Source organism: Pelobates fuscus, chromosome 6 (assembly GCF_036172605.1).
Source record: "Pelobates fuscus isolate aPelFus1 chromosome 6, aPelFus1.pri, whole genome shotgun sequence".
In the NCBI taxonomy this organism is placed as follows: Eukaryota; Metazoa; Chordata; class Amphibia; order Anura; family Pelobatidae; genus Pelobates; species Pelobates fuscus.
The window spans coordinates 19,930,891-19,958,589 of record NC_086322.1 but is presented as its reverse complement, the minus strand read 5'-3'; the positions used below and the strand labels follow the sequence as shown (position 1 = coordinate 19,958,589).

At 41.2% G+C, this 27,699-nt stretch overlaps 1 protein-coding gene across 1 annotated transcript in view; it reads left to right on the top strand.

The window, feature by feature from the left end:
* Nucleotides 1-27,699, top strand: part of FBXO41 (F-box protein 41) — a 144,806-nt gene that overhangs the window by 61,534 nt on the left and 55,573 nt on the right. The window lies entirely within an intron of this gene.

Sequence of the window (27,699 nt, the reverse complement as noted above, 5' to 3'; positions counted from 1 at the left end):
TCCCAAGTGCAATATTATCGCCAACACGAGTCTCAGGATTTATTCTCCGTTGCTTGCCGAGATCATGAAGTTACAGCACCTGGCTCCTAAACAGGGTCCTGGGGCACGGTATTTTGTTCCTCCTGAACTCCAACTGGAACTGTTACAGTGCTTTCACAACAGTAAGGTGGCTGGGCATCCTGGCATTCGCAAGACGTGTTCCTCAATTTCTAAAGATTTCTGGTGGCCTTCATTACGTAAAGATATTAGGGATTTCGTCGAAGCATGTGAGGTCTGTATGAAAACTAAACAACCTCATACGCTCCCATGTGGGTTTTTGCATCCTTTGGAAATTCCCGAGAAACCGTGGACCTGTTTGGCTATGGACTTCATTGTCGATTTGCCTGTTTCTAAAAAACAGACTGTTATTCTCACGGTGGTTGACAGGTTTACTAAGATGGCTCATTTCGTGCCCTTACCTAAACTTCCATCTTCTCCCGAATTGGCTGAGATATTCGCGAGAGAGATTTTTCGTTTACATGGGATACCTTCCGAAATTGTTTCTGATAGAGGTTCCCAATTTGTTTCCCGTTTTTGGAAATCCTTCTGTTCTCAACTGGGCATCAAATTGAATTTCTCTTCTGCCTATCATCCCCAGTCTAACGGAGCTGCTGAACGCACCAACCAAAAGATTGAACAATACTTGCGTTGTTTTGTTTCCGAACACCAGGACGATTGGGTCGGTTTGATTCCTTGGGCGGAGTTTGCACACAACAATCTCGTTTGTGATTCTACTCGTTCTAGCCCCTTTTTCATGAATTATGGCTTCCATCCTTCCGTTCTTCCATCGGTTTCTCCTTCCCAAGGGGTACCGTCGGTTGATGTTCATCTTGCCAATCTGAGGAAGTTGTGGGATCAAACTCGACAAATTCTCCTGCATAATTCCATGTTGTTCAAGAAACACGCTGATAAGCGCAGAAGGGCGGCTCCAGTTTTTGTACCAGGTGATAGGGTATGGTTGAGTACCAGAAACATTCGCTTGAAGGTTCCTTCTATGAAATTCGCCCCTCGTTACATTGGTCCTTACAGGGTCCTGACTCGAATTAACCCAGTTGCGTATCGCCTGGCTCTTCCACCTGCCTTACGCATTCCTAACTCCTTTCATGTTTCCTTGTTGAAACCCCTAGTCTGTAACAAGTTCTCCTCCGCTGTATCCTCTCCTCGCCCTGTTCAGGTTCAGGGTCAGGAGGAGTATGAGATCAACTCCATCATCGATTCTCGAATCTCTCGGGGGAACTTACAATATCTGGTTGACTGGAAAGGATATGGTCCTCAGGAGGATGTGCATGCTCCTCGCCTCCGCAGGGCTTTTCACTCTCGTTTTCCATCTCGCCCTGGTTCCTTCCGCCTGGTGGGCGTTTCTGAGAGGGGGGGTACTGTCAGGGTACCTGTTGTCTCTACCTCGGAGGAGTTGAGACACTTAGACGTTCATCCTCTCAGAGGGGCTGACTCACTCGTTCCTCGCAGTTCTCTCGGCCGTTTACACACCGGCCGCGAGGGATCCGCTTCCTTTTATGACGCGGCGCTCAGTAGCCGACGTCATGACGACAATCCGTTCCGACCTGTCAATCAAGTCCCGAGCACGAATCAGGACTCGTCGGGGGCGTGATTCCTATCTAGAACCAGGGTATAAAGTAGGGCTTTCTGCATTTGTTCATTGCCCTGTCGTGGTTCTAGCTTGTCTAGTCACTCAGTGCTCTTGTTTTCTATTTGTCCCTTTGGTTCTGACCCGGCTTGTTTGTTCTACCCTGCTTATCTCTATTACCCTTTGACTCGGCTTGTCTCTCGCTTACCTGCTCTCTCGTTCCCCCGACCTCGGCTTGTCTCTAGACCATTCTTTGCTTACTCCTTACGTTAGTCCGGCCATTCTAAGGTCCGGTATACGTACCTACCACCTGTTTGTACTCTGCGTGTTGGATCCCTGTCCCGATCCTGACACTAATAAACAAAGAAACAGCCCAAAATGGACTTTGCATGCGTAAACAAAGAATCTGTTAGACACAGGAAGTGGACAGCAGTGGCGGATGTTCCTTAACCTTAATATATAATGTACCCCGACCCATAGGGAGTGGGATAACCGAGAAATTCGAACCATAGACGTGAGGGGAACCCGGTCGAGGGCTGTGATGCCCCACAGGACTAGACGTTCCGCAGACACAACACCACACACACTGACAATAACAACTGGCGACACCGCCATATAAAGCTCCAAGTCGACCACGCTAACTATACTGGCGACAAACACACATATTTAGCTAATGATTTGATAATGAAAATAAAACTGAAATGTTACATGCTATCGCTACGATACACTTACTATGGTCACTTCGACCTACTCTTTAAGGGACCTCCGCATCCCGTTGTTCGTAAACGCTTATGCTGTTTTCTACCGCTTCATTACTTGTACAAAGGCAAACTGGCCAATAAGCACACCCAGACCACATAGAGCGAGGCAGCCACTTTTACTCCACGTCCAACTGTATGCCTAACTACTGTGGATCTGCGCATCCAACATGTCTGTTGTTGATGTCACTTGAATGGAGACCTGCGTGTCCCACTGCTATACCATTTGACTGCCATGTTTGCTTGTTCACTTTGTTGACAGATAATAATAAAGAGTGACTTTACAAAAAAATATATATATATATATAATGTAGCAATTGTACTCTGGCATTTGATTTGAATTATGTTTTGTTTGTTAATTGTTTATATTATTAAATTTACAGCATAAAAAGAGATATATCTGGCCTCTCTCTGAGCAATCATAACATACTTCATTTTTCTGACATTTCCCACATACCCCAGGCAACTTATTATTTATTAACTCTATGGATTTTCTGTACAATTCGCTCACGTGTGTGATTGTGTGGGATTGGGTTCATTGAAAGATAAAGCGTTTGGATTTTCCTTGCTCTTGTATGCAATGTGCCATCGTTTTAGAATTACACAGCCAGAAAAATAAGGCTCCAGGGAACAGATATCTTGATTTCCAGCTTTCTAAATGAACCCTTTCAAGGTTAGCTACTAAAATAAAAGTTGTGAGAAATTCACAAAAACAGCCAAATTAGAGACATGTCAGCTTTGCTGTCAGTCCAGCTACATTGGCCTAAAATCTGAAATCCATTTTGAATTGTCAACAATTCTCATCTAGTTCTCTTGGACTGAATGCAATGATTTACATTTTGGATTTTAACAGTTCAAAGATTTTACAGATCATACCAGATTTCAGAATATGTTGGGATAATATCCCTAATGAAAATCTGTTTAAATAGAGGCCTGAGAAATATCACTGTCAAATCACACCACATGTTACAGCATGTTACAGCATGTTACAGCATGTTACAGCATGTTACGGCATGTTACGGCATGTTACAGCATGTTACGGCATGTTACGGCATGTTACGGCATGTTACGGCATGTTACGGCATGTTACAACATGTTACGGCATGTTACAGCATGTTACGGCATGTTACAGCATGTTACGGCATGTTACGGCATGTTACGGCATGTTACAGCATGTTACAACATGTTACGGCATGTTACAGCATGTTACGGCATGTTACGGCATGTTACGGCACGTTACGGCATGTTACGGCATGTTACGGCATGTTACAGCATGTTACGGCATGTTACAGCATGTTACGGCATGTTACGGCATGTTACGGCATGTTACAGCATGTAACTTGCACATCGTCCGCTTCGAGCAAGACGTATGGCTGTTTTCTCGACCAGTGGTTCCCAAACCTTTTCAGTTCAAAGCGCCCTTAATATTTCAGTATTTTTCCAAGGCACCCCAAGTCAAAATTTCTAGGTTGTATATCTGTGCAGCGCTACAGCCTTTACTGGCGCTATAGTGTAACGTACAGTGTTGGTGTTTGAAGAGGTGCTTGTATATAGTTTTAGTGTTTTAATATAGGGGGCTGTTTGTATGTAATGGTTGTGTTTGATTGCATCGGTGTGTTTGAATGTAATGTTCACTTTTAAATGCAGGTGTACATTTGTGTGAAGTATTTGTGTTTGAGTGAAGGGGTGTGTTTGCATATCATTTTGGAGCTAGAATGCATGGGTGTGTTTGTATGTTGTGCTGGTGTATGACTGCTTGGATGTATGCACATACACTACCACATACATACATACATACATACATTCATATAGACACGACACGTACACACACATACACACTTTAACACACACGTACACCGACATATACACACACATGCACCATGACGCACAGAAACATAAATAAATGCACACACCATGATACAGATACACACACTGACATAAAAACACACACAATGACACACAGATGCATGTACACAGATGCAGATCCTGACACATAGATGTGAGTGCACACACAGACACACCCTGATATATACATACACACACACACACATGCACAACCTGACACACACACACACACACATACATACACTCACACACTCTCATACACACACATACACACACTCATACATATACAGAAACACTCATACATATACACACACACACTCATACATAGACACACTCATACACACTCATACAAACATATACACACACACACACAATCATACACACACACACACACACACGCACACACACGCACACACACACAGACTGATGCATACACACTCTCATACATACACACACACACACACGCACACACACACAGACTGATGCATACACACTCTCATACATACACACACACACACACAGACTGATGCATACACACTCTCATACAAACATACACACACACTCATACATATACACACACACAATCATACATACACACACACACACACACACACACAGACTGATGCATACACACTCTCATACATACACACACACACACACACACACACACACACAGACTGATGCATACACACTCTCATACATACACACACACACATACACACTCATACACACACACACACATGCTTTGTGCTCCTCTCCCCTCATGCTGCGCTGTCTCCCTGCATAATGCTGAAAGGAAGTTACAGGCTGTCACTTCCTCCCAGCTGGCTGACGTTACATGTGTCTGGTTGCGGTACCCGCCCCTGTTCAGCAGTAATGTATAATCATAGCACCGGGGCAACATTCCGCAGCTCCCCTGTGTGCCTGTCGCATCGTTTGGGAACCGCTGTTCTAGAGTATAAATTTGTAACTGTGCTAATTGATCTCAGACAATACCAAATGTGCCCATCCAGAGAATGGTGGGAGGTGGGAGGGGAGATTACGTGTTTTCTGGGGTAATTAAACCAATTATTATGTTACTGTACCTTTTAAAGCTATAAAACATGAATTTAGATCACATCCATCTCCACACAAATAATATTCAGTCATATGCAACCATCACCTCTTTATAATGATCTCAGCTGGTCCTGCTGCTCAGAGAGAGAGAGAGAGAGAAAAGGAAAGATTGAGACTTGAAATAAGAAATGCAATATATTGTGGGACTCTTGTAAGAAATGTATCTATTGTTTTGTATCGGCTCCTTTGGTATGCTGTATGACCAGCTTGCTGCCTAGGTGTTCTCTTTGACTCCGACCTCTCCTTCTCGCCTCATGTTCACTCTATCGCCAAATCCTGCTGCTTCCATCTCAAAAACATTGCGCGCATTCGCCCCTACTTAACGCCAGATGTGACTAAGGTGTTGGTCCATCCCACTGTCCTTTCTCGCCTTGACTACTGTAATCCGCTTCTCAGTGGTCTTACGTGCTTCCAACTTGCGCCGTTACAGTCCATAATGAATGCGGCGGCGAGGCTCACCTTCCTTTCCGCCCGCACCTCCCACGCCTCACATTTCTGTCAGTCCCTACATTGGCTTCCTGTAAGATATAGGGCTCCATTTAAAAGACTTCTCCAGGGCTGCACTGTTCCTGTGGAACCCGCTTCCCTCCTCCGTTAGATGCTCACCCAGTCTCCACTCCTTCAAAAAAAATCATTAAAAACCCACTTCTTCATAAAAGCGTATCAATAAAACTGTTCATAGCTCCCGACTGATTCCTCTCTTGCAACTGTCAATACTATCCTTACCTTTTTGTGTCACTATACCCCACTCCCTCTAGCATGTAAGCTCACTGAGCAGGGCCCTCAACCCCTCTGTTACTGTCACTATACCCCACTCCCTCTAACATGTAAACTCACTGAGCAGGGCCCTCAATCCCTCTGTTACTGTCACTATACCCCACTCCCTCTAGCATGTAAACTCACTGAGCACGGCCCTCAATCCCTCTGTTACTGTGTCACTATACCCCGCTCCCTCTAACATGTAAACTCACTGAGCAGGCCCTCAACCCCTCTGTTTCTGTTTGTCTAACTTGTCTGGTTACAACTACATGTCTGTTCGTCCACCCACTGTAAAGCGCTACAGAGCTTGCTGACGCTATATAAATAATAACATAATAATAATAATACTGTAGCACACATGTAGCACACATGATATAGCAAGCAGCATATCTAACATGACATATATAATCTACATTATATTATATGTAAACATATGTAATATTGTATTCTGCTGGGAAAAGTTATGAAGGCCATACATATGTGATTTTATGCCGGAATTGGGTGAAGATTTACTTGGTGTGCTAATGGCACTCTCTTGGTTAAACTTGGGCAATCTACAGTCTGATGGCGATTTTTATAGTTGTTAGTTTTATAGTTGTTATAGAAGATACAGTTTAACCCCTTAAGGACACATGACGTGTGTGACATGTCATGATTCCATTTTATTCCAGAAGTTTGGTCCTTAAGGGGTTAAAGGAATTGACTAAGGAAGATGGGATGCATAGCCCAAAGTTTCCTCACCAAGTCCTCAAAACACTCACACAGTCATAGATTTGTCAATATCCCCCATGGAATAGAACCAGGGGTTGTCTAAATTGCAGACAATTTCTGTGCCTCGCATACTCTGTTTAGAACCAATGCATAAAATCAAGGCTCCTCTTTCCATGTACTACCATTCAGTCAGATACCTATTGCCACATGCCCAGTGTGGCCTCTGAGTCAATGTAGGATCTCGAGACCCATAAATAATCCATAGCATAGTACATAATGATTCCTGTTCCAATCAGCAGTATTCACCAATAGGTGATAGAAAATAGCAACTCTGATAAAACGTGAGACAAAGTGGACCTTACTTTGTCTCTTGTATATTTTATCATATTGAAAAAAAATAGATGGGACATGGTAGTGGTGAGGGAGAAGTGGACAAGAAATCAGGGGTAGTGCACAATTGATATCAGAAATCGGGGAGAGACAGGTGGGGCTAGGAAAGGGAGATGGCACGGGCAGAGCCAGAGTGCAAAACGAAGTCTGTAAAGGATCTTGACTCCCATGGATAATCCATAGCACACCGAATAATGATACTGTTCCCCTCAGCTGTCTTGACCAATAGCAGATAGGAAGTAGCTGCAGTAACTGTGCTCTGCTTGACACTAAGTGTCTCTCTCTTTTTTGTATATGTTTGATTGCATGAAATTTCAGATAAATTGAGGGGAAATGGGGGAGGGCAGGTGGGTCAAAAAATTAGGAAGAGACAGTTGGTGCCAGAAATGGGTGGGCAGTTAAGGACAGAAATGGCGAAGAGACAGGTGGGGCTAGACATGGGTGACAGGTACAGGGTCAGAAATGTAGGCGAGACGGTTGGGTCTAACTACTGAGTAGAGATAGATGGGGCTAGAAAAAAGAAGAATCAGTTGGAGAAGAAGGAAAGTAATGAGGGATGTGGGAGGAGGATTTCTGAGATACCCCAAAAAAGGAATGGACTGTTGATGGGTAAAAGACTGTAAAGGTGATGCAGAGAGACAAAAGTGGAGGAAATTAGATAAACATGGAAAGTGACTGGGGAGTGAAACACGATTAACAAAGGATAAAGTGATCTGCTGTAATGGACGAGCGACACATATAGGGAGAGATATATGTTAGGAGATGGGAGACACAGGAACTGATGGGAAGAGGGAGCAGAAAATAAAATGGGTTTACACCAGCGCTGGTAAAATACTTTGACATTATACGTACACACCCCATAGAGTTACATCCCTGCGTTCACTTCTCACACGTAATCCATATAATACGCTGTACTTCACAAGAAATGTAGGGAAATAACAGTGCGGATATTAACAAAAGCACCCCAAACGTTATTTGCTTATTTATTTGAAATGCCATCCATCACAGTGGACAGACATGCAGCAATTCCTACTTTATGGATTTGGCATTTAAGGCGAATTCCTGCACCCGTGATAAATGATTGGCTGGGTATCACTAGCTAGTCTAGTGTATGTTTTAAAAGCTGTCAGCGTGTCCCTTCCTTTCTTCCCTTACATTGCCGACACATTATCAGAATTGCTCATTGTTTGCAATGTATGCTCCCTCTATCTAGTGTTAATCCTGGCCCATTGCAAGTGGTATGAATCACTTTGTATCCACACCCCCTGCTCTGTTATGTAAGATTACATTATCATTTATTATATAAACAACCAAACATCCATTGCTTTATTGATTCCAACTTCAGCTGTGTTGATATTGTGTTACAAGTAGTATGATGTAAAGGATATGACACAGTCTTTCTTCTTTATCCTCGGATGTTTTTTCTGCTTTTATTAATTCTCCATAAACGAACCGTGTGATTCATCTCTCACTTCTCATTATTTCTAGTTCTATGTTTAACAGATGAGAAGCAGAGTTTTTCAGTACATTTGTTTAGTGGCATTGTAGTTTTCATTTCATAATACCTTTTTTTTGTTTTAAAGTGACTGTCTCGCCACTCTATGAGCTTTGAGTATTTTCCAGAAGTTAAAATGTAGTCTTATATCATATGTTCAAAGTCCAAGGTGACGAAAGGTAAGGCTTCTGCAGTCACGTTTTGTCAATACCCGACGCTGTTATTAGAGATGGCATCCTTTTCGAACAGACATATTTTTGCACATCAGGAGAGTCAGTCTTAGTAGGACCCTGACGTTTTGGAAGAACCTCCAAAGATATATGTTGTTGTACTTTTGTACATGAGTAGGCCATTGATGCAGCTCCTCAAAAGACGTTCGTGAAAACAGAGCTGGGCCACCTACGGGGAAAAATTAATTTATGTATATCTACCATCAGCTTGCCCCATCTGGCCGCCTCAAGCAAGCGGCCAGGTCACTTTTGTGTTTTTTTGTTTTTTTTTGTTGCAAAGACTGTTTTTGTTTTCTAATGTTTCCCGTTTTCAAGTTGGTGTTGTTGTGTAAATGTGAAAAATCTGAATATTAATTTCTAGTAGTTAGACCTCTCACACCTCACTACATCTGAACATAAGTCAGATAAAGTAAAACCGTTTCGGCACAACAATGGAAATAATTAAACTCAAAGCACTTCAACCACATTAAATTATTGAAGTGCTCATGAAGCTTGGGATAACCCTTTATGGTAATTGAACTGTAATGGCATAAAATGTGCTTTTTATGATTGTTTGCTCGTAATGCCACAATACTAATTATAAAACAGGTATCCTGGTTTTAAGGAACCAATTCTTAGCTGCCATCTTTGAAGGGGCTGATTGCTCTTGGAGGGTGTTGTCTGGTAGTAGGTGTTAAGATGTGATCTGTTAGTTGACAGGAGGAGAATTCTTTACAACAATGATACATCTACTTGTGAATGTTGATCTAGTAGTTCATGAGTTTAACCAACCTGGCCAACATCTGATCTTCATTCTCTGGACTGTACACTGATCTCCTGATAACTGTTTTAGTAATGGAATAATACAGAGCAAGACAAGTAAAGACTAATTAAGATGTCACAGTACTCCCCTGAAAAATGAAGATAAGAAACAATATAATGTATAAGTAGAGAACGAGACTGGCGAAGGGCATGAAAAAGAGGTATTAAAGAAAAAAAATATGCATGCAGGGAAGAAAAAGGAGGAGAATCTGAGAAAAGGCAGGGAGGGGTGAGTTAAAGATTTTGGCATGGAGGGGGAAACATATTACCCCCCATTTTCCACCCCTTTTTTCCAACTTTCTAATAGTGGAAGAAACATAAAAGGTCCAACACTTGGGAGACACACACTTGGAGAAGAATTATGTTGGTGGAGGTGAAGTCAAATACTGTTGCCAAACCAACTAGATGTTTATCATGAGTATCTGAAGAAAGGGCAACAGTCTCTTTACATGCTGCAAATGTCTTCCACCCAGTCTGACCAGGATGTGAAATATTACCAGAGGTCTTCCAAAGAGCTTGTATGAGACTCTTGGAAACCACCAGAAGGTACAACCAAAAAAGGCTCTTTGTAAGGGGAGAGGGTTGCTAGGGTATGGCTAAAACATGAAGGTGCTTGAAGCATCTGACAAATCATAAAGGTGTACTGCGTACATCAATAGATTTCCAAAATAATTGGGGGACAAGGCTAAAAAAAAGGTAGATAGGGATTCTATCAGCTCTAGCAGTAGTCCATCAGCAATGTCCAAAATGTGAGGACCCTGAAGTGTGTGATACAACAGGCGAAGAGCTGATAGGCATTTTCTTGGTGAACAGAGAACATTGGTGACCAAGATCTTATGTTATTTTGCTAATATTTCGAACAGTAATATTTCTTTCAGATCATGTAAAATAAGGAATACTTTACTGCTATGCAGGTATGTTTTATCACAGTTACATCAGTTAGTCACCTTTTATCCTTCTTTCGATAATACTAAACTCATTGTGAACAAGGAAAATATATAAAAAATACATATAAAGGAATTATAATTTTTTCGAAGCATCATGCACAGTAAAAGTTGCCATGGAAACAGATAATATGTAGAGAAAACGGTCAGAAACAGAAATAAAAGCATTAACAGGCATCCGAGTGATTTTTATAGAGATTTACTGCTTAGATACAATTTAACCTTTTTGTAAAAAATAGATTTAAAAATTCTTCCTGTCACTAAAACAAGCTGTGAAATAATAGTGGACTCTAATTGACATCATCCGAGACAGAAGGCTCAGTTTAAAAACAAATGATCTCATGATAGATAAAAAGATGGGGACCTGGTCACGCTATATATACATTCTATACTTGGTCACGCTATATATACAGTCTATACTTGGTCACGCTATATATACATTCTATACCTGGTCACGCTATATATACAGTCTATACTTGGTCACGCTATATATACATTCTATACCTGGTCACGCTATATATACAGTCTATACTTGGTCACGCTATATATACATTCTATACCTGGTCACGCTATATATACAGTCTATACTTGGTCACGCTATATATACATTCTATACCTGGTCACGCTATATATACATTCTATACCTGGTCACACTATATATACATTCTATACCTGGTCATGCTATATATACATTCTATACTTGGTCACGCTATATATACATTCTATACCTGGTCACGCTATATATACATTCTGTACTTGGTCACGCTATATATACATTCTATACCTGGTCACGCTATATATACATTCTATACTTGGTCACGCTATATATACAGTCTATACCTGGTCACGCTATATATACATTCTATACTTGGTCACGCTATATATACATTCTATACTTGGTCAGGCTATATATACATTCTATACCTGGTCACGCTATATATACATTCTATACTTGGTCACGCTATATATACAGTCTATACCTGGTCACGCTATATATACATTCTGTACCTGGTCACGCTATATATACATTCTATACCTGGTCACGCTATATATACATTCTGTACCTGGTCACGCTATATATACATTCTATACCTGGTCACGCTATATATACAGTCTATACTTGGTCACGCTATATATACATTCTATACCTGGTCACGCTATATATACATTCTATACCTGGTCACGCTATATATACATTCTATACCTGGTCACGCTATATATACAGTCTATACTTGGTCACGCTATATATACATTCTATACCTGGTCACGCTATATATACAGTCTATACTTGGTCACGCTATATATACATTCTATACCTGGTCACGCTATATATACAGTCTATACTTGGTCACGCTATATATACATTCTATACCTGGTCACGCTATATATACATTCTATACCTGGTCACACTATATATACATTCTATACCTGGTCATGCTATATATACATTCTATACTTGGTCACGCTATATATACATTCTATACCTGGTCACGCTATATATACATTCTGTACTTGGTCACGCTATATATACATTCTATACCTGGTCACGCTATATATACATTCTATACTTGGTCACGCTATATATACAGTCTATACCTGGTCACGCTATATATACATTCTATACTTGGTCACGCTATATATACATTCTATACTTGGTCAGGCTATATATACATTCTATACCTGGTCACGCTATATATACATTCTATACTTGGTCACGCTATATATACAGTCTATACCTGGTCACGCTATATATACATTCTGTACCTGGTCACGCTATATATACATTCTATACCTGGTCACGCTATATATACATTCTGTACCTGGTCACGCTATATATACATTCTATACTTGGTCACGCTATATATACAGTCTATACTTGGTCACGCTATATATACAGTCTATACCTGGTCACGCTATATATACAGTCTATACCTGGTCACGCTATATATACATTCTATACTTGGTCACGCTATATATACATTCTATACTTGGTCACGCTATATATACATTCTATACCTGGTCACGCTATATATACATTCTATACCTGGTCACGCTATATATACATTCTATACTTGGTCACGCTATATATACAGTCTATACCTGGTCACGCTATATATACATTCTATACCTGGTCACGCTATATATACATTCTATACCTGGTCACGCTATATATACATTCTGTACCTGGTCACACTATATATACATTCTATACTTGGTCACGCTATATATACATTCTATACTTGGTCACGCTATATATACATTCTATACCTGGTCACGCTATATATACATTCTGTACTTGGTCACGCTATATATAGATTCTATACTTGGTCACGCTATATATACATTCTATACCTGGTCACGCTATATATACATTCTATACCTGGTCACGCTATATACACATTCTATACTTGGTCACGCTATATATACAGTCTATACCTGGTCACGCTATATATACATTCTATACCTGGTCACGCTATATACACATTCTATACTTGGTCACGCTATATATACAGTCTATACCTGGTCACGCTATATATACATTCTATACCTGGTCACGCTATATATACATTCTATACCTGGTCACGCTATATATACATTCTATACTTGGTCACGCTATATATACATTCTATACTTGGTCATGCTATATATACATTCTATACCTGGTCACGCTATATATACATTCTATACCTGGTCACGCTATATATACATTCTATACTTGGTCACGCTATATATACATTCTATACTTGGTCACGCTATATATACATTCTATACCTGGTCACGCTATATATACATTCTATACCTGGTCACGCTATATATACATTCTATACTTGGTCACGCTATATATACAGTCTATACCTGGTCACGCTATATATACATTCTGTACCTGGTCACGCTATATATACATTCTATACCTGGTCACGCTATATATACATTCTGTACCTGGTCACGCTATATATACATTCTATACTTGGTCACGCTATATATACAGTCTATACTTGGTCACGCTATATATACAGTCTATACCTGGTCACGCTATATATACATTCTATACTTGGTCACGCTATATATACATTCTGTACTTGGTCACGCTATATATACATTCTATACTTGGTCACGCTATATATACATTCTATACCTGGTCACGCTATATATACATTCTATACCTGGTCACGCTATATATACATTCTATACTTGGTCACGCTATATATACAGTCTATACCTGGTCACGCTATATATACATTCTATACCTGGTCACGCTATATATACATTCTATACCTGGTCACGCTATATATACATTCTGTACCTGGTCACGCTATATATACATTCTATACTTGGTCACGCTATATATACATTCTATACCTGGTCACGCTATATATACATTCTGTACTTGGTCACGCTATATATAGATTCTATACTTGGTCACGCTATATATACATTCTATACCTGGTCACGCTATATATACATTCTATACCTGGTCACGCTATATACACATTCTATACTTGGTCACGCTATATATACAGTCTATACCTGGTCACGCTATATATACATTCTATACCTGGTCACGCTATATACACATTCTATACTTGGTCACGCTATATATACAGTCTATACCTGGTCACGCTATATATACATTCTATACCTGGTCACGCTATATATACATTCTATACCTGGTCACGCTATATATACATTCTATACCTGGTCACGCTATATATACATTCTATACTTGGTCACGCTATATATACATTCTATACTTGGTCATGCTATATATACATTCTATACCTGGTCACGCTATATATACATTCTATACCTGGTCACGCTATATATACATTCTATACTTGGTCACGCTATATATACATTCTATACCTGGTCACGCTATATATACATTCTATACCTGGTCACGCTATATATACATTCTATACTTGGTCACGCTATATATACAGTCTATACCTGGTCACACTATATATACAGTCTATACCTGGTCACGCTATATATACATTCTATACTTGGTCACGCTATATATACATTCTATACCTGGTCACGCTATATATACATCCTATACCTGGTCATGCTATATATACATTCTATACCTGGTCACGCTATATATACATTCTGTACTTGGTCACGCTATATATACATTCTCTACTTGGTCACGCTATATATACATCCTATACCTGGTCATGCTATATATACATTCTATACCTGGTCACGCTATATATACATTCTATACTTGGTCACGCTATATATACATTCTCTACTTGGTCACGCTATATATATATTCTATACCTGGTCACACTATATATACATTCTATACTCGGTCACGCTATATATACATTCTATACCTGGTCACGCTATATATACATTCTATACCTGGTCACGCTATATATACATTCTGTACTTGGTCACGCTATATATACATTCTATACTATACTCAGGACCAGATTTCGAAGGATAGGCAGCTGCCTACAGGGACATGTCTTCTAGGGGCATCTACCGTGAATACAGATGAGCTTTTAAAAAAATATATATTTTGATTTTTAAATACATAAAGGGAATCAACACAGTAAAGGAGGAGACTATATTTAAAAGAAGAAAAACTTCCACAACAAGAGGACATAGTCTTAAATTAGGGGCAAAGGTTTAAAAATAATATCAGGAAGTATTTCTTTACTGAGAGGGTAGTGGATGCATGGAATAGCCTTCCAGCTGAAGTGGTAGAGGTTAACACAGTAAAGGAGTTTAAGCATGCGTGGGATAGGCATAAGGCTATCCTAACTATAAGATAAGGCCAGGGACTAATGAAAGTATTTAGAACATTGGGCAGACTAGATGGGCCGAATGGTTCTTATCTGCTGTCACATTCTATGATATAATTTTTTCTTTTGCAATGTGGCCAGTTTATGTGTTTTTTTATTTGCAGATATGAAATATAAAGCCTGGCATTGCAACTAAAACAGAGAATGGGCAAAAGCTTAAATAAACTCAGTAGCTTGCCCTTCAGGTAGTCCCCGCTCAGGTCTCAATAATATTTTTGCTCACTTGTGCCATTACAGAGAGAATCTATACCACTTACATATCAGACTGATCCCACCCATAAAGGCAGCCCAGAACTGAAATACCTGCACTTTCCCTCTGCATGACAGATACAGCAACCCCAGACCATCGTTTTGGCCTGCTTTGGGCCTCGTCAGCGAGGAGTAGCTGATACCCCTCTAGGTACAGTAAGTATGGGGTCCACATCTGGATTACCATTTTAGCTTAGGGAGAGCCAAATCAAATGCATATTCTCTGTTTTTGTTGTAATGCATTTGCTACAAATATACAAGTCTGAGATCTGTGCAGATAAAAGTGGGGAGGCTTGTTCTCCATGGTCTTAGCATGTCAATGGTGCAGACATGGCTTCTAGCCACTGCTGCGCTGGTAGAAGACAGTCTTGAAGAGATTAGGGCTTCTCTCTGACACGGGAGATTGTGTTGACAGTACCCCCTGTGGCTGAGGAGGGAGGAGGGAGCGGTGCGGCTTCTGAATCTCTTTGCTGTGTGCAGATCTGAGATCTCTCCTGCCTGTCACAATCAATCTCTTCTCCCTGAAGGCCACCACGTCACCGTAGAGTGTGCCAGTCAGAACAGGTTATCCATTTTAAAAGGCAGAAAAAGCAGCCCCTCTGTGGCCATATACTTAGCTGGAAGCACATCTTAAAAATTGCAAATCTGTTAAAGTGACTCAGTTCCCATTACTTTTCAAAAAATGATCTGGTTTAGGAAGCTGATGTGCATAAACTGTCTGCTAATAACAGCATAAAAACAGGTTATGCATTCTGTTAACATTCTTTGAAGCGGTTTCTTTTTTTATTGTACCACATACATTGAACATGTAACACTTGCAGATTTCTGCTAAAACTGGTTTGTACGGCCAACTCACGCTTGCAGGACTTCTCACGGGCGGCTCCTCTCCTATGGAATAACTTGCCTACTGCCATCAGACTCTCCCCTAGTCTTCAATCATTTAAGAAGGGCCTTAACACCCATCTCTTCAGGAAAGCGTATGGCCTCCCAGAGTAATCTCTCCCTTACATACCTGTCTCTTGCTCTCCTATGGGATAGTGCTTTGCTCTCTCCTCCAGCTCTGCTTCACTCCTACTTGATATTTCCTATCCTAATGTTTCTAATACCCCACCTCCTATAGACTGTAAGCTCATTTGAGCAGGGTCCTCTTCAACCTATTATTCCTGTAAGTTTTCTTGTAATTGTCTTATTTATTGTTACATCCCCCCCTCTCAAAATATTGTAAAGCGCTACGGAATCTGTTGGCGCTATATAAATGGCAATAATAATAATAATAATAATAATAATATTACCTGCCCTGCAATAGATCTGATTATCCTCCTTTTTTCTTGAAAGATCTCTGATCAATCACAAAACAATCAAATGTTGTGCCACATAAAAAAAACCAAAACAAAATAAAGAACCCATACAAACAGTTTAATGTGCTCCTGACTAATGTAAAGTCGATTTTAAGCTAGAATCCTCTCCATCCTTTTTTATAACTCTTTACGTCTGTCACCGAACTTGGTTTTCTGAGCAATATTCATCTTTATGCTTGATTGCTCTCAATGCTTTACACGTCCAGTATTTTTTTCCTTAAGATTTTAAAATAAAGCAAAATACTCTGCATCTTTTTATGGTATTGCAACATATCTACAGCTCGTTGCTATGTTTTGACTTTGCTACAAGAACAAATAATATGGGCAGAGATGGATCTGTCAGTGTAGAATGGGGTGCATGTGGTTTCTGGTTTAATGTTACACAGTGTGCACATTTTCTTTCTTATATAAACGCTTTATTTTAATTAAAGTGATAATAGACTATTTTTGTATCTTTGAAATTGGGTTTTGCTTCACTCACTTATCTTGAATAGCTCTTGCCTACACCGGTGTAGCCTGGTATTTCTTGGACTTATATCTTGTTTGTTGGTATGATGTTATATCCAGACAATAGCGTTAAAACATAATTAAAGCAGAGGAGATGGGCACTGGCACTGAGAGCCCAGTTAATTCGTAACCCTGTGGTCGTAGGAGTAGCCTCTCAGTTTATGGGGGCACAGTAAAGCAGACCCAGCGTTGGTTGCTTCCTCAGTGAAAGATCATATGCAGATCTTTCCCCGGTGTCAGCCAGATACTGAAATTATGGAAAATCATTTGTAACAAAGTATTAAAATTACCGATGCGCTGTAAATTTCATTCCTGGCTATCATAAATTGTCCATAACTTGGATGAAATTAAAGGTACATTGAACTGCCCAAATACAAAATTAAATAAACAAATTGTTGTTTAGTAGATATATCCCCAATAAAATCACGTATGCTTTTAATTATATATTTTTTTCATTTGGGGGTATATCGAAAAACAGATTGTAAGAGCTGCAGATCTCTTGTCTGCAGCCTTTGCAAGTCCTCCCCTTGTAACCCCACCCATACTCTCTGTGGCTGTCCAATCACAGACGTCCCAATGCAGCTCAATGAGAAGTCTTTGCAAGGCAGGTGCTCTGAGTAGTAGCTGCCTCTTAAAGGACCACTATAGTGCCAGGAAAACATACTCATTTTCCTGGCACTATAGTGCCCTAAGGGTGCCCCCACCCTCAGGGTCCCCCTCCCGCTGGGCTCTGGGGAGAAGAAAGGGTTAAACACTTACCTTTCTCCAGCACCAGGCGGGGAGCTCTCCTCCTCCTCTCCGCCTCTGATCCTCCCTTTTGGCTGAATGCGCATGCGCGGCAAGAGCTGCGCGCGCATTCAGACGGTCTCATAGGAAAGCATTTACAATGCTTTCCTATGGACGCTTGCGTGCTCTCACTGTGATTTTCACAGTGAGAATCACGCAAGCGCCTCTAGCGGCTGTCAGTGAGACAGCCACTAGAGGATTTGGAGGCTGGATTAACCCCATTATAAGCATAGCAGTTTCAGGGTTAATCCTAGAGGGACCTGGCACCCAGACCACTTCATTAAACTGAAGTGGTCTGGGTGCCTAGAGTGGTCCTTTAAGTTTATCTTCACTGAGCTAACCAACCAGGAATTAACAGGACCGGTTGTCTGATTGACAGTCAAGGGGGCTTAACTAGGTTCATTTATAAAAGATCCAAGCTGAAGTGCTTCGAGTGTTTGGAGTGTTCCCTTAACAGAACACACCATACACTGTGTTTTCCAAGGTTCCCCTTTCTTTACACACTAGCTGAGTGTTTGCCCACTATCCGCACCCAGGGCCGGATTAACATAGGGGCTGATGGAGCTGCAGCTCCAGGCCCAGGCCCATGGAATAGGCCCATTGATTTAAAAAAAAAAAAATGTTTTTTTTTTTTACATTTTTTTTTTTACACACTACGCATAGGGTTGCCAGGTATTTCTCATGTATTTCTTAGGGTTGACAGGTATTTCTCAGAAGTATTTCTCAGGTATTTGAAGCTGCCTAGCCGGTGCCGGTATTGCAGTAATACCGGCAATACAAATGTCTGTCTCAGTATAAACAGAGATTATTCTGCAGTACCAGCGCCGGCCAGTAGGGGTCGCTGTTTGTGTGGATAGAGGTAGTGATAAGAAGTTACGGCATCTTCCTCCCTGCCTCTCTCTACTCACTGATCCACGGGGGAGCAGCTCTGCACAGAGAGTCCAGACAGCAGCTCCAAGACATGGGGATGCTGAGACATTGGGACACTGGGGAACATGGAGACCCTGAGACACTAGGGACACAGTGGCCCCATGTCTCGCAGTGGCCATTAGTCTGTGTCCCCATGTCTCCCAGCCACTGTCCCTAGTGTCTCAGTGGCCCCATGTCTGCCAGTGTTACCATGTGTCCCCATGTCTCTAAGTGTCCCCTAGTGTCCTAGTGACATTGGGACATTGGGAGACATGGGGACACAGACTCTAAGGGACACTGGAAGACATGGGGATACAAACATTAGGGGACACTGGGTGACATGGGGACACTGAGACACTAGGGGACAATGAGAGACATGGAAACACTGGGGGACACAGGGAGACATGGGGACACTGGGCGACTTTGAGACCTAGGAGACATGGGGCACTCCCAGTGTCCCCACATCTCCCAGCCAGTGTCCCTAGTATCTCAGTATCCCCATGTGTCCCTGGTGTCTCTCAGTGTCTGTAGTGTGCCAGTGTCCCTAGTGTTTCCTAGTCTCCCAAAGTCCCCTAGTCCCCCAATGTCCCCATGTCTCCTAGTGTCTCAGTGTCCCCTAGTATAAAAGAAAAAATCTCAGGCACTCACTGTAATAGATTTAGGCAGGTTTATTGGACACCGCAAAGTTTCGACCTTTACCCAGGTCTTTATCAAGTCTCCAATGTCCCCTAGGTATCAGTGTCCCCTATGTATCAGAGTATCTCAGTGCCCCATGTCTCTCAGTGCCCGATGTCTCTCAGTGCCCGTAGTGTCTCAGTGTCCCCTAGTATAAAATAAAAAAATCTCAGGCACTGTGATAGCTTTAGGCAGGTGAATTGGACACTGCAACATTTTGACCTGTACCCAGGTCTTTATCAAGTCTCCAGTGCCCCCTACATATATCACAGTGTCTCAGTGCCCCATGTCTCCCAGTGTCCCCTCGTGTCTATCACCCTGTGTCCCCATGTCTCCCAGTGTCCCCAAGAGTCTCAGTGTCCCCAGGTCTCCCAGTGTTCCCTAGTATCTGTGTCCCCATGTTTCCCAGTGTCCCAATGTCTCTCAATGTCCCCATGTGTCCTAGTGACATGGGGACACTGGGAGACATGGGGACACAGACACTAAGGGACTGGGAGACATGGGGACACAGACATGCACCCTTTTTGTGTATGTTCGCCCTTTCGGACGTTCTGGTTATGTGATTTGTGTCAGTGGCCCACCCTTTTACTGCATCCATAGACTTCCTGCTTTACTTGACACTGCTGTTAGGGGGTATGGGTTTACTTGAAAGATGAAAGCGTGAGATTAGCAAAGGGTTTGTGTTTTCTCATAGTTGCATCCTATGAGTTTCCCTCCAGCACCATCTCCATCAGATACATGACGCTTAGGAGGTAGGACTGTTTTAGTGTTTTTGGTCAATAAGATTTTGTAATTAGGCCCATCATAATTATCAGCACCAGGCCCACTGGGCTCTTAATCCGGCCCTGTCCGCACCCTCTCTGTAACACTGACTGTAATACTCCCGTACTATAAAGATTGACTCCAGTTCTCTACTCCATCATAATTCAAGATTGCCAGCATTAACAACATCTCTCCTCTTTTCTCCTGACCCTTCCCTCTTCTCTTCCTCCTTTCCATTCTCTTCCTTATCCAGCTTCTTTGATACTCCAACTGTCCTTCATTCTAATTCTTCCCTCCTTTAGCTTTGTTCATGGATACCAATTTTCCTGTTGCCAAGCCACCCAGAGTAGTATGTGTGTAAAAATAATATTTAATTTTGGGGTTTTTTGGATTCTGAAAGGAAAATTGATAACATTTTATTGAAAACATTTTTTTATTTGCAATCTATCATTAATTCTATTAAATCATATAAAGCACTGAAGGCGTCTAGCTGAGAATTATGGGAAATAGTAGCTGAATATGAAAGGATTGCTAGCACAGCCCTTAAACCAATCACTACTAACTAATATTCTCTAGCACCCTCCGGGGAGGTTAATTCTAGTATTCTGTTACTACAATAATCGGAATGGAGCAAATCTGAGACACCGCTGCTAATCACTAGATTTCCCATCATGCTCTGGAAGTCCAAGTCCAGCAGCTGCAGTGCCAAATGGGTTCTGTATTTGTAAGGAATATCAAGAACGAGCGTCTTGAAATAAAGTCAGCTCACCACGAGCACCTAGTCATCTTTTTCCAAATATAGAATAACTTGCCAGGAACCTCCCACTATAGACACAGAAACAGATTAGTTTGTATAATTAGCCGATGAACAGATTGATGAGACACAAGACGTGTCTGCTGTCTTCAGCTTCGAAACAGCACAAATAAAGATTTCTGCATTTAAAGGAACACTATAGTCCCCTAAATTACTTTAGCTAAATAAAGCAGTTTTAGTGTATAGATCATTCCCCTGCAATTTCACTGCTCAATTCACTGTCATTTAGGAGTTAAATCACTTTGTTTCTGTTTATGCAGCCCTAGCCACACCTCCCCTGGCTATGATTGACAGAGCCTGCATGAAAAAAAAACTGGTTTCACTTTCAAACAGATGTAATTTACCTTAAATAATTGTATCTCAATCTCTAAATTGAACTTTAATCACATACAGGAGGCTCTTGCAGGGTCTAGCAAGCTATTAACATAGCAGGGGATAAGAAAATCTTAATTAAACAGAACTTGCAATAAAGAAAGCCTAAATAGGGCTCTCTTTACAGGAAGTGTTTATGGAAGCTGTGCAAGTCACATGCAGGGAGGTGTGACTAGGGTTCATAAACAAAGGTATTTAACTAATAAATGGTAGAGGATTGAGCAGTGAGGCTGCAGGAGCATGTTCTATACACCAAAACTGCTTCATTAAGCTAAAGTTGTTCAGGTGACTATAGTGTCCCTTTAACGTATGTTCGATTGTGTTGGCATTTGTTAAACTATTACTAAATGGTTTTTTTTTTTACCCTTCACTGGAAACATAATTCCCATTTGCGTTTAGATTTAAACTCTGACATTGACCTTGTGTTATAAAATGCACTCAGCATCCCGCTGGAAGTATTCATCTTAAAATGTTTAGATTGTAGCAATAATAGAATACCTGGCCAGTGACAATTCTTAGAGCACGGTGACAGTCAGAGGGTGTTCTTGGTTTTAACAGGCCCTGAGGTGTCCGCAGGGGTCCCTAATGGCACCGTGACTCTTTATAGGGGGGGGGGAGCATTTGCCTCCTCTTGCCTTGATGCCCACTACAGGATGCTATTGAGTGCCCCAATATATTCCACATAATATCTCACAACTAGAACCAGTGACACCAGTCAGCATGGCATCAGAAATCAATGAGTATCAGCCTACTACACTTTTGGTGGTCATGTGTCCATTATAGCCATATCTTCCCATTATTAGCAAAATAAATAGAGAGAGATTCCGCCAAATAACAAACATAGAAAAATAATGAAAGTAATATGAAAATGATATAAAATATAAAAATATATATATAAAAAAAAAAAAGAGTCCTATAACAATGATGATGGTAACAGATCACAATCAATAGCAGAAAAAAAAGAGTCCGAATGCACAACTTGCCCGGAGGACAACCAATTGTCTGTGGGGAAGAATGTACCATATATACTCGAGTATAAGACACGTTTTTGGACAAATTTTTTGTGCTGAAAAACCCCAACTCGACTTATACTCGAGTCAATGTCTGTATTATGGCAACTTACATTGCCATAATACAGACAAGGACCGCCGGGCTCATTACAAGCCCGACGTTCCTGTTGGGGGCTGGCATAGAGCTGTAACTTACCTTTCCTGCAGCTCCTGTCAGCTCCCTTCTCTCTCCTCCGGTCCGGTCAGCTCTCTTCTCCTCCACTGCAAGTCTCGCGAGAGCCGCTGGGTCGTGGCAACGCTCCGCGCGGCACTCACACCGCAAGAGAGCTGACCGGACCGGAGGAGAGAGAAGGGAGCTTACAGGAGCTGCAGGAAAGATAAGTTACAGCTCTCTGCCTGCCCCCTCCTACACAGTGCACACCACTGGACCACCAGGGAATGAGAGCCCCCCTCCCTGGCCAGCTAACAAGCAGGGATGGGGGACGAAAATAAATAACATAAAAAATTAAATAATACAAAATAAAAAAAATATTAATAATATAAATAAAAAATAAATAATAATAATAATAATTTTTAAAAAAAGCCCACCCCCCACAAAGGCTCTGCATCACATACACACACTGCACTCATACACACACACTGCATTCATACACACACAGCATTCATACACACACACACACACACACATCATTCATACACACACACTGCATTCATACACACACAGCATTCATACACACACACACACAGCATTCATACACACACACACTGCATTCATACAAACACACTGCATTATATATATACACACACACACACACACACTGTATTAATACACACACTGCATTATATATACACACACACACACACTGCATTCATTATATACACACACTGTAAATTAATATTCAATTAATGTAATTTTTTGGGGATCTAATTTTATTTAGAAATTTACCAGTATCTGCTGCACTTCCCACCCTAGTCTTATACTCGAGTCAATAAGTTTTCCCAGTTTTTTGGGGTAAAATTAGGGGTCTCGACTTATATTCGGGTCGACTTATACTCAAGTATATACGGTACTTAAATGGAGCTAGATAAGGACAACTTGGTAAAATCCATATGTAGAAACAGAGAGAAGATAATAGTGCAATACGTCCTATACAAATCAGAATTAAAATATAGGGTCTAATGTGTTCCTACTCACGTGTGGTAGAGCTTTAAACCAGCTCTAGTATGAATTGCATACAGAGGTACAATCCCCACTTATAGGATACATGAAGAGGTGTGTGAATATCACAGCAGTGTTTAGACCATAAAAGGGTTAAAAAGAGACAACAAATAGTGCTCACTGTATAAAAGGACAATAGGAGTATAAATATCAAAATTTTACCCACATTTAATTGAGCAGGCGGACTGCTCAATGAATCAGTCATGACTGGAATTATAAAATCTGGATATCAGGTAGTAGTAGAAAAAATATAAAAAATGATTAAAAAAAAAGCAAAATAGCAAAATCAAATAGTTAAAAGTAGCCAAAATACCTTTATTTAACAACAGAATTAAAATATCCACAACGCGTTTCGCCCCTATGGCTTTCTCAAGTGGCTCTCATATATTTAGATCTGGGGATTTAGTAGGCCACCACCTAAGGTTTTCATTCTTTTATGCAATCCCATTGTGTGGGGGCATTCAAATCCTGGAATGTGGACACGTCATGTGGGAGCAGTGTTTGCAGAAGTGAGGGCACAGGGTTCTGTAAAATGGCTTTATACACTGAGCATTACACAGCCATACAGAGGAGGTTAAAGGGACACTGTAGGCACCCAGACCACTTCAGCTCATTGAAGTGTACTGAGTTCAGTGTCTCTACTGCACTTAGTGCTGCAATGTTAAACATGTTTACATTGCAGCACTAAGTCTGCCCACAGTGGGGCATTAGGTAAGCAACCATTTATTTGCCAGGGAGGGGGGACGCGAGGGAGGGGTGAGGCATGGGGAGCGATAGTGCTAGGAATACAGCTTTGTATTCCTGGCACTATAGTATTCCTTTAACAACCTAATAACTTAATAAGGTTAGGTTTAACACATAATGTATTTTGCCATTTGTTACTCATGGTGCTATATCAGTACATGCAGCTATCCCACTGTAGGAGTTATTGGGGATATTATATACCGATATCGCACCATGAATAACAAATGGCAAAATACATTATGTGTTAAACATAACCTTTTAGCTTTTATCCCAATGCAAACCTGTCTGTATATGGAAAATAGGAAGTAAGATGACTCATCAAACCTCATTATGTTTTCCTTTGCTCCGACTGGGTTTTAGCATACATTGTGTTATTTTCTCTGTTGACCATGGCTGCACGGCCATAAATGTCAGCTTTGTAAAGCTCATGGCTTACAGTTTCTGATGAGATTGGGGTTCAAGGATGCTGATTTAACTCTGTATTACTTCTGAGGACATTGTGTTCAGCCATGTCTCGTGTGTACATTACCCCCCATGTACAGGTTTTATGGGGATTTGGAAAGTTACAGGGTTAAATATAGGGTGAGGGAGATCTGACCTTCTCGCATGCCGCTTAGTGATGCCGGGATTGACGTCATATTCCGGCTCGGTATCACTGCAGGACACGTGAGGGAGCAGAGCAGGAAAAGTTCACTCACCGCCCACCTCCTCGGGGGTCCCTACGGTGGCCAGCTGTCCAGCTCTCGTGCCCCTCAGGACAAGAGGCTGACATGGCATCTGCTGGGGCATAGGGGCGGCGTTTTTTGCTGCACCCCTGAAAGTGCCACCAAAGGCAAATTACTTGTCAGCCTCACACTAAATATAGCGCTAGTACTGTGTGTATCAGAATATCGTGAGACTCATAGTAATGTTCCGTATAGGTGAATGTATCGCAGGGTTCCATGGCATTTAAACTCACAGTGAGGCGGAGTGTGTAAGAGTGTATTTCGAAGCTGTGCAGCAATAAGACTTACACAGTAACATGTCTGGCATTTCATGGTTCATCAGCTTGAAAGTAATGAAAACCGCAGTAATATATAACAAGTATGAGTAAATAACAGAGCTCCAAAGCAATAAAACTCCCTTTTAGTAGTTACACTAAATTATTAATTTGTGTAAATGAATGACTTGTATGTCTGTTGCTAAAACATTTAACCATTCACATTATTAGCTTTTGGTAAGACTGACAAGATAAACAAGACATTAATATAGATGAAGGCACTCAGAGCACGTGTTATATATCAACATCCACCGCGACTTGAAATCTCCTCACACCTGCAGCTATGGTAGTTATATTAGAATAAATAGCCTATGGCCTAGTACTGTACATAGCAGTGATTGAAGTGTTAACGTGGGCTTGTTTGTTTTAATTAAATATTAAATGGATTTTTTTTTTTGCTTGACTCTGCTCGTTCACACACACACACACACACACACATACATACATACACACACACATACATACACACACATACATACACACACACATACACACACACACACATACATACATACATACACACACACACATACACACACACACACACATACATACACACACACACACTTCTATGCCTCTCCCCTTTCCCCCCTCCCCCCGAAAAAGTAAATAAATGTGGGTGGAGTTATGTGAGGGTCCTTTTCCTAGCTGTTTTAGTGTTAACGTACTTAGATTCTGACTCTGGAAGTCCAAGGGTTAATAATGTATTTCTCTGACTCCAACTTGTCCTCATTGAGAGAGTTTAAAAGGCCTTGTTAACGCCAGGTCAAACTATTCCACCCTTCAATAGTTCCAACTGGTGATATCCAATCAGAACATAGCCGTTATTATTGCCCTTATAGTGCGGCACCATGTGTGAGATTAAGCTATATGTCTGTTACTAGGCAACCAGTACAGCCTGACAGTACTTGCGCAGCTCTAATGAGGATGGACATGTACAGTGAGAGCTCAGGCAAAATGCGTCCCCTAATGTGTAATGAAGCCATCACAGTGGGCTGACAGGCCTCCTTTATATGTCATGTTAAAACACACTTCTCAATTGTGCATAAACCTTTTCTCTGCTAGAAGGAGGGAATCCCAGCTGTAAGGAGGGAGTCTGGGTGGCAGCCTCTAGAGCACTCATTAAGTTCTCTTTTTTTGACAAGTTGCGTTTTTCTCTATGTTTGTTCACTGATCACTTAGTAAGTCCTTAACTCCAGCTGTTCACAAAACAAATGAATCCAAGGTCACAAGAATTAAGCTGTGAATGTGACTGGAGTGTTTCTACTGTCCCATGGTGTAGATGTGAGGTATTCGCTAAAGGGTGAGCTGTGGTGAACTTGCACATAGTTTGCAAACTTCAGACAAGTTAACGAAGGTATCCAGGCTTACTGTCAGCCTCATACCACAGTCTGCGGGTAACGGGTGGAAGGGACTTGCCAGCACTTCACATCTGGACTGGCCTTTAGGGTGGAATCAGTCTGATTTGTAGATGTTATAGGTTCTCTATATAATGGTGCTAGTGAGACAAAACATTCGTGGGTGCTAACCCAAGGGGTCACTTTTGTGGTTTCTCTAAGGTGTCTCAGAGTTCTAGTATTCCCTGTTTATGTTGCAAGGGTCCAACAGATCCTCAAACATCAAATGGGACCCATGAAAGGCTATATTAAAGAGGAAGGGTAGGTGTCCCTGTAGGAAGGGCTTGATAGGGCAATCATACCCACCAGTGAGCAGGCAGATATCCGGGCAGACTTTTATTACCAGACCAGTAATATTGGACTTTTTGTGG